Raw genomic sequence first — 10072 nt, 5'->3', positions numbered from 1 at the left:
CACCTAATTTTGGTGCCATTTGCCAGATTCAGAGCAGAAGCCTGAAGTAGGAGCTGTGACTCATCAGTCGGAAGAACGTCTGTCATTCCACTGATTATAGTGGGAGCCTATGGAGTGTCACCTTGGGCAAGAAATGGGTTTCCTCTCTAAAGAAGTCAATAGTTCTACTGAATTTAAACCCAAACTCCAAAACTTATAATCAACATGTTCTTAGGAGAAGTGGATAATCTTGTGCTGCAAGAGATTGGAGAACACCAAAATAAGAGCAATCAAACTATAAGTTTTGGAGGGAAAAAAAAATAAAAGCTCCTGATGGAAACAATATTTTCCTGACCCCTGATTGTTTCCATCTGCACTACACTCTGGCTATCCCATGCGATTGTGGCTGATTAGAGGGGAGGAGGAAAACAATTTTCCAGAAGTATTTTCCTGCACTCATGCAATAAGTACATTCTGGTTCACAATTACTTTGCATGTAAAAGCCAGGTCCTTCTACAGTATTTGTATGAAAAGAGTTATCTAAACAGAGGCTGTGTACAATGTAGCTGCCAAGGTGCTGATCACATGAATGCCATGTGACATAGATTTGGCAAGAATGAGATTAGACTTTTTATCTTGGCCAGATTCCAGAATAAGTAACTAAAGTTGGACAACCTGATTTTCCCTGTTTCAGCAGGAGATACTGAGCGTGATGCTGCTGCTTTATATTTTAGGTAGTTGTTCTCATTATACAACGGGGATATAGAATACTGCCCTCTTGACATCACGTTTCCTCTGGCTCTCCGGAAGTAGAATCGACAACTGATTGTACAGGGCAAACACGCCATCATATGGATCTGCTAACTCTTTCCTAGTGCTGCTTAATAGTGCTTCCTCCCAGTCAGACAAGGGGAACGTCCCCATACCCTCAGCAGGCTTCAATCTGGAATACTTTCTATTGACTTCAGCAAATTATCTGCTTGCAAAGTTGTTGAAAAGGTCTAAGGAAAAGTTTGTCCCAGGACCATTCAGTCTGAGAAGTAGTACAGAGTGTACTGAAACTCATAACGATATAACACACACTGCTGGATCAGAGATGTTTATTTAATTTTTTCCTGTTGCTGTCGGGAAGCACATGGCATCCTGTCTTCTCATTGCAGGGTGAGTCCTGCAGCAAAGATCAAAGATCAAAAAGAGCTAAGTAGCTGTGACTGACCATTAGACTGTTATTGTCATGGTAGGAAGCACTAGATGTCCTCAAGAGAGGTCTGGGATCCTTTAGGCAAAAGGTCTGTCCCAAAAGTACACCTTACATATGCCTTTGTGTGGGCAAAGACTTCATGCTAACAGCACACGCTATTTGCACTGTTAGTTCTTTTCAGAGCTGCTGGGTAAATGGAGCTGGGCATGAACAAGGGAGACTCTGCGTTGGTCTCTGATTAGAATCAGTGCTTGAGACAATGCTGGTCTCGCGGAGCAGGCATTGGCATGGAGTTAGGATTCCTAGGAGATGGAAATGACTTTTTCTCCCAGGGCTGCCATTCCCATTAACTGGAGACATGAGAAACCCCGCCCTGCTACAAATTTGACTTGATATCAGACTCATTACTCAAGTTTCCTTCATTCAGGCAGTGTGACAGGCAGCAGAATACTGGCCCAACATCAAGCAATGGGTATAGCACCCTGCAGCTAGGATCCAAAAGCCACTAGCCAGTCTCTATATATAAACAAAATACTTCTAAAATATAGTATAATGCATTTGCTAACTAGCTGCATAGATGTCTGTACGCATTTCATACGTATGCACAGTAACCTCTACGCTGCAAAAATAGCTGACCACGAAAATATCCTCATCATTGCTGCTGGAGCTCTTCCTGCTTGCAGGCATTTCCAGCTAAAGCTGCAGGTCTCTTTGGGCTAGCTAGGTTGTAGACTTCTTGCTTTCATTAACCTGTCAACGTCCACACTCCTTGTCGTCACTCAGCATCGTTGCTTAATGCTGAACCATTGGTAGCTGACAGGTTCCCTGCTGGTAGTTGGGTACCATGTTTCTGAGCAGCAAAGCCCCGGCTTACATCCCAACTGGTCTTATAGCAAGTTGGGGTTTTGCCTGTAAATAAAAACTAGGTTATAACCCAAATCTGTACTGTCTGAAAACCAAGTTGCCATTTAGTGCGGGGTTACAGCATAGCACAGGACTGCCTCTTCGGGCCAGGCACCGGCAGCTGCTCTCTGTTGATCTCTCTGCCCAGGGGGGTCGAGCACTCATTTCGGAGCAGGTCAGTGATGGATCTGCTACCTCCTCCCACCAAACACTCCCAAAGGGAGCCGAGCCTCCTGTGTGAACCTCTCACCAGAGCTCGAGCAGGCTACTGGAAATCAGCCCACACCCGTGGTGAGCTCTGCAACACGAGTGCTGTGCTGATGAGTACCCTGGGCTCAGCAGCTAGAAAAGCTGGGGGAAAATTCAGTAAACTGGTATTGTGCAAGATCCACGGTTCTGTAGGGTCCAGATAAGCTTCACGTTGACAGTGAATTTGTTTGAAAATGATGCCTAGAAGGTACAGAGGTACAAGTTCACATGAACCGACATGAAAGAAAAAAGGGGTTCAGTTTTAGCATTAATCATGATGTGTCACAATTTAGCATGAAACTTTCCTAGACTCCTTCTGACATGAAACTAGGCATTAAAACCACCAAAGTGTCTTTTAAGTGCAGGTTTTAAAGACTTGGAAATGGCCCTAAAACAGAGTATGTCATAGGCTTGCAGTAAAAAACCTTCTGGCTTATCTGCAGGTATTTCTTAATATTAATCCAGTCTACAGTCACTCAAGGCTTTAATTGATATCAGAGGGAATTGTCCTGAAAAATTATTTTACAAAATCTGTAAAGGCTGTTTGATTTAATTCATTTTTAATTACCTCCCTCCTCCCCTCTTCCCGCACCAAATCTGTTAATTTCATCTTTGCTTCGGTCATGTTGTAACCCCTAGTACTTCTCAATGCTGCTTAAAGAGGGATTTAGATGAAAGTGCTTTGTGGAATATGGCTTTTGTCAGAGTTAGCAGAGCTACTAAAATTCCATTTTTTCAGTTTTAATTCTGACATTTCTCTGCAGGCTACTACAAAGTACCAATACACACCTGCAAGTCCATGCAAAAACATCCCAACAACCCCAACCAAAAAATAGTGCAGGCAAATGAACTAGATTGTAGATTAATTAAAAATTACTTTTGAAAAGTGTCATAAAGCAGGCCTGTCAATTCATGTCCATTTATGTTTGCATGCATTTTCATTCATATATTTTATTTGCTGTTCAGGCTCTATCCACTTTTTCTATTTAATTAAATAGAATATTTTCTTCCAAAATGCTTAATATGCCAAAAACTAATGACAGTCAAACCTATGGACAAACAGACCCCATTTTCAGTGGGACAAATTCACCTTCTGACAGAAACTCGTGATAGCAGCCTTCCAGTACTTAAAGGAGGCCTACAGGAAAGATGGGGAGGGACTTTTTCTCAGGGTGTGTAGTGATAGGACAAGGGACAATGGTTTTAAACTGAAAGAGAGTAGATTTAGATTTGATATTACAAAGAAATTTTTTACTGTAGTGGTGGTGAGACACAGTAACGGGTTGCCCAGAGAAATTGTGATGCCTCATCCTTGGAAGTGTTCAAGGCCAGGTTGGATGAGGCTTTGAGCAACCTGATCTAGTGGAAGGTGTCCCTGCCTGTGGCAGGAGGGTTGGATTGGAACTAGATGATCTTAGAGGTCCCTTCCAACCCAAACCATTCTGTGATTCTATGACTCTATGAAATTACACGACACATAAATGTTAGCCAATATACACAGCAACGTTGCCTTAGTGTCATCGATTCTAAGTGATTCACGTCAAAAAAACCACCAAAATAACCAGTGTAGAAAAGGCAATTTTCCAAAATTCCTAGAAGGTTGTGATGTCAATGTATTATACAACAAGTAATATTGAGCGTTTCCTCAGCAATATTATTTGAACATCTAGGGGCACATGCTGCATACTCAAATAATTAGCTTCTCTCTCAAGTCAGAGCTGTGGCATGATTTAGATAAATGATCATAAAAATATAGTGGTACAATTTTTTCTTTGACATTACTTTATCATTATGGTATGCTGCATTTATTGGTGAAACAAATACCACGCTTATCCAAGATTTAGATAGCTCTGTACTGCATGTCTTATCACCTGCTTTGTTATTCTTTGTTTCATGTGATTATTTTTTTGTAGCTGTTGGAAACCTCAGCAGAGTGGTGAGACATATCTGCTGCCCTATTTTCCTTTTAACTATGAAATTATGTTCATTTTTAATGCATAGTTTCTTTATGTGAAAAGGCTATTCCAAATGTTGAAGATCTCACCAAAGATACCACCAAGTCTTCTCCTCTTAACATTGAATTGGCCCGGCTCCGTCAGCATCTCCTCAGAAGTCCTATGCTAAAGCCCATGACCAATTTTGTGGCCTTTGCTGGACTGGCTCCAGAATGTCCAAGTGGAGACCGGTCACGAGTGGCGTCCCTCAGGGGTCCGTGTTGGGCCCGGCCCTCTTCAACATCTTTGTCGGTGACGTGGACAGTGGCATGGAGTGCACCCTCAGCAAGTTCGCCGATGACACCAAGCTGTGTGGTGCCGTCGACACGCTGGAAGGGAGGGATGCCATCCAGAGGGACCTTGACAGGCTGGAGAGGTGGGCCTGTGAGAACCTCATGAAGTTTAACCAGGCCAAATGCAAGGTCCTACATCTGGGTCGTGGCAATCCCAGGCATAAATACAGACTGGGTGGTGATTGGATCGAGAGCAGCCCTGAGGAGAAGGACTTGGGAGTACTGGTGGATGAGAAGCTCAATATGAGCCGGCAATGTGCTCTTGCGGCCCAGAAGGCCAACCGCGTCCTGGGCTGCATCAAGAGGAGCGTGGCCAGCAGATCGAGGGAGGTGATTCTCCCCCTGTACTCTGCCCTCGTGAGACCTCACTTGGAGTACTGCGTCCAGTTCTGGAGTCCCCAACATAAGAAGGACATGGACCAGTTGGAGAGGGTCCAGAGGAGGGCCACGAAGATGATCCGAGGGCTGGAGCACCTTTCCTATGAGGACAGGCTGAAAGAGTTGGGGCTGTTCAGCCTGGAGAAGAGGAGGCTCCGGGGTGACCTTATAGCGGTCTTCCAGTACCTCAAGGGGGCCTACAGGAAAGATGGGGAGAGGCTGTTCAGGAGGGCCAGTTATGATAGGACAAGGGGTAATGGTTTTAAAATAGAGGGAGGTAGGTTCAGGTTGGATATTAGGAAAAAATTTTTTACTATGAGAGTGGTAGAACACTGGAACAGGTTGCCCAGAGAGGTGGTGGATGCTCCATCCCTGGAGACGTTCAAGGCCAGGTTGGACAAGGCCCTGAGCAACCTGATCTAGTTGGAGATATCCCTGTTCCTTGCAGGGGGGTTGGACTAGATGACCTTTGAAGGTCCCTTCCAGCCCTAACCATTCTATGATTCTATGATTCTATGTCCATGTCTCCCTTGCACTGGGCAGCCTGGAACTGGATCCAATGCTCCAGGGTGCTCTCATCAGTGCTGAGCAGAGAGGGAGGATTGCCTTCCTCGCCCTGCCGGTGACGCTGTCTAATGCAACTCTGTACAAGGTCGATACATACGTGGGTATCTGTAGAAGGCAAAGAGTCCATTGTACTATTCGTTGCACAGGTAGCATAACTAAGCAAGGGCAAAAAAGATAGGGGTGAAAAATTACTTCAACAGCAAGACAGAGCAGGATTTCTGGAAATAGAAACAAAAATGCTTTTTCAGAAAAATGCATTTGAAATACCTGTAACAGTCACTTCAGAAAAAGAGAAGTGATGTGTAAGAGGGATGCTGTGACAAGACTGATACACTGATTTTATACTGACTTCAACATGATAATATCAGAAGATGGAGGAGTGGTACCGTAATAAAACTGGGATCAGAATCACTTGCAGCTTTAAAATTTGCAGTAGTTCATGTAGCAAATAAAGGCAGAATCTTAAGGAGCAAATTAAAACAAAAAATATATAAAGCAAACCTGACAAATCAATGAACAAGAAAAACATGCAAACAACAAATGTACACATTTTTCCTTGTGAGTTTTATCTGAAAGCATCAGAATTTCATCTGCTTCTTTCCCACTTTCAGATAAAATCTTATACGTCATGCCGTTCAACTGCTTATAGAGTGTTTGCACTAAACAGGTATTCACAACAAATAAATACACAATGAATTAAAATAATATCTCTCAAATTGCTGAGACTTCATTTAGAGATACCTTACAATATTTGTTCTCCATTCATGCAGATAATTCCTCAGGAAATAAAATATAGTTGACTTTGAATTCGTAATGTGAAAAATGTGTGTGTGCACACCTTCGTGCACACACAAATATATTTAACGAGCATTTTAATATTGATTTAATGAGTATTATCTCTCCTTGCCTCAGAGTTAGAAATTATTTTCTCTCCTTGCCTCCTTGCCTCTTCTCCTAGAAGAAAGAAGATGACAAACCTTTTCATCTCATTACACGGTGATCACTTCCACCACCACCTCCAAAAGAAGGTAAAATTCTATTCAGGCTTACATACCTGCAAATGGCTTAGAAACGTATGGAACCTGCAAATGGCTTAGAAACGTATGGAACTTACTGAAATTGCTGCTGGTAGAATCATCACAAAAACGGATTACAGAAATGAGGAGCTTTCCTAGGACAGCTTGCCTACTTTCCATGAGACACTTTCCATGAGACTACGCTTTCACCAGCTGTCAATGTCAATTTGCCATTGCAGCAACGTAGAAGACTGTGAGAACCGTGTACATGTGTCAGTCCTAACAAGCTGTAAGGCCACTGAAAGAAGCAAGGGTAAAAATTATATAGAAAAAGTCCTTTATGTGGACAAAGCTTCTGGAAAGTGAAGTGACTTGCCTGGGGCAATGTACAAAATCAAGGGCAACCCAGCTCCACTGCTGGCTGGGCCTGTGCTCATGTCTCAGATGCATATTTCTTGCAGAAGCTCCTCAGCTATGGTCTACAGACTCTCACAGACTTTCTGATTCAACCAGTATGGTTACTCATAACAATTTCATTAAACTATTTCTGTACAGTCTTTTGCTTGTTAGTCTTTCCCCTGGTAGAAGACTATGTTGAAAATAGAATGTTCTATGCTCCACTCCTAAAACAAACAACATGCAGATAAATATGGTGCAAAGCACTTACCACAACTGAAAAATAAACTTCTAACCACAGCGAGGGAGGGGAAAAGAGCTGGGTATTTTGTGGTCCCTGAAGGAAATTGAAATCTGCTTTTTGGTGGAGACATGCTTCAAAAGATGAAACCAACCAAATGGGGAAAATGTCTCTTTTTCTTGGGTATGAGGGCAGCACATATTAATGGTTGCCATAAGTTAAATGGGAAGTACTACTGATATTGTTGTCTGTTTGTTATTAAACAAAATCATTTAAGCTTTGTTCTCTTCTCCAGTGGATTAAAGAAAGACATCACTCAATCAAATCTGATGGAGCTGCGTTTTAGCATATCGCGTCTTGCTACAATATGCTTCAGACAGTGGCTGCTGCAAAACATTTTGTTTAGTGCCTTGTTTATTATTGTTTTTCTAGAGGAAAAATGGTCCCAAACATAATTTATTTTTCTCCACAATTCCAATGGTCTGCTATACTTTAAAAGAAACCAGATGATAAAGGCTTCTTATAAAGTTTTGTGTCTTCTTTAAAGGACTTCACAAGTCAACTGAAATAATTTACAAAAGGAAAAAAAAGAAAGAGAGAAAGAGTCAAAAGGGTGGAAAGCAAGAAGGAAAGAAGGAAAGGAGGAAGGAAAGAAGGAAGGAAGGAAGCAAGCAAGCAAGCAAGCAAGCAAGGAAGGGAGGGAATAATGAGAAAGGAAGGAAGGGAAGGGAAGGGAAGGGAAGGGAAGGGAAGGGAAGGGAAGGGAAGGGAAGGGAAGGGAAGGGAAGGGAAGGGAAGGGAAGGGAAGGGAAGGGAAGGGAAGGGAAGGGAAGGGAAGGGAAGGGAAGGGAGAAGGGGAAGAGAGGAGAGGAGAGGAGAGGAGAGGAGAGGAGAGGAGAGGAGAGGAGAGGAGAGGAGAGGAGAGGAGAGGAGAGGAGAGGAGAGGAGAGGAGAGGAGAGGAGAGGAGAGGAGAGGAGAGGAGAGGAGAGGAGAGGAGAGGAGAGGAGAGGAGAGGAGAAAGACTTTAGGGTAGTTGATGTAGTTAGTGAGTTTATTTTTAAAATTAAAATGACTAGTATTTTCTAGACTGGTGTTAGTATAAACATTCAGAAAGATGTTTGTGTTTGTGTGTACTTCAGAAGTCCCCAAAAGGATTATAAGAAAATGATTTATATATGTTATTGAACCAGACGTTTTCATGTCTCCACAGACTCTCAGATGATTCATGTCCTTTCCTAATGACAATAATACAATAGGCTTTTGGCCACTAGTGAGCAGAGCTGCCTTGGCTGGTGACCTGGAGATGAAATGTTTACTGCCAATCTCCTGGGCAACCATCTCCCCCTACAGGCACCTTTAAATAAATCTTCTCTTCCTTCCTTATTTCCAAAAGACACTTTGGAAATATGCCATCTGAAGCTATTGAGAATACTTCCAAAAATCCTTTTGTTTAAGGCTTGTTTTCATAAGTATTTTGTGTAAGACAGGCAAAGTTTTCTTTCCTTAAATTTGAAGTAGCTTGCAGATCTTAATATGGTTTTCTTCCTTTCATTTCTCAACATCTTATGCCGTAGCCTGTGGCATGGCACTCTGCCCGCGAGCATTCCCGCATTAGACACTGCTTAGGCGCACGAATCCCAGCTGTCATCTCTGCTCCAGGGAGGAACCAAAAATGCAGTACGTGCTCCCAGTCCAGCTTCCTCTTCCACATTGCCTTCCACACCCCAGGTGCACATACCTCTGCAAACCCCATATTAAAACCAAATTCTAAGATAAAAAAGAATGATGGAAATATAAAACTGGTCCTGATCTAGGCTACTGAATACAATTTTAAATGAAGGAGTACGAGAGTAAATTGCTCCACCCATAGCCCAGCATACATATGCAGCATTTATGTATAGAAACGGAGAAAATAGAACCTGACACAAAGCTGTGTTCTTGGGGATCAGCTAATAATCTCCATGTTCAGTAGTCCCAGAAGGCAATGCTTAATGTTCCCATTGGTTTCAGTCAAAGACATGCCCATCTGTTTGCGAAACTGTCATATAAAAACAATGGTTCCAGTTCTCAATGTCTTACTTAGTCCTTTGTGAAACCAGTTACTGGAATTTTTATCTGGGTTAGGAATTCAAAACAGGACAAAATAAATAAGTTCTAATTCAAATTTTAATATGATGAAATACTCAGAATGAAAGTTGAGTCTAGCTTTTTCAATTATTTTTGTAACTTTCAGTGGTAAGAGGAGATCCTTACCATCCTGTTAAATGCTGCACTGTAATACTCACAATATGTAATTTCTCTCTTTACATCTCCAAATATGCTGAGTAAGTTATGTCACTCTATCTTCAGATTTTTAACAGTTTGTATCTCTTAAAGTTATAGATGAAATAACTAAATACGGACTCAGATACATTGTGTTTCAAATTTCAGCCACAGTTTTAGTAAGTCTGTATTCTGCTAAGAAAAGAACAATAAGAAACAGCAAATTCAATTTATAGGGACTATCTGCGCACAGCTTTGTCTTCTCTTTAATCTTCTGATCCACAGATGCCTAAAACAGATGACTGCAACTCAGCGTGTCTACAGCGAGAGCAGCAGCTATGCTCCTTCTGCCATGTGCAGAAAGCTCATCCCTTGGTGGAGGAGATGAGACACTTCCCCTTTAAGCTCCAAAGTTTGAGTTGACTCCCATTGCACTTCCCTTGCTGGTTCAAGACCTGCAGTCTAGTCTCGTCACATCATTGCGTCAGGCTTACCCATGGCCACATCTCTGTATACTGGTCAAGATTGTCTGGGCCAATGCAGCTCATCAGCCAGCCATGCACATGATGGTTCCACACTTAGAGGATTTGGG

This window comes from Tauraco erythrolophus, chromosome 2 (genome assembly GCF_009769465.1).
Source record: "Tauraco erythrolophus isolate bTauEry1 chromosome 2, bTauEry1.pri, whole genome shotgun sequence".
NCBI lineage: Eukaryota > Metazoa > Chordata > Aves > Musophagiformes > Musophagidae > Tauraco > Tauraco erythrolophus.
This window is presented reverse-complemented; position numbering follows the sequence as displayed.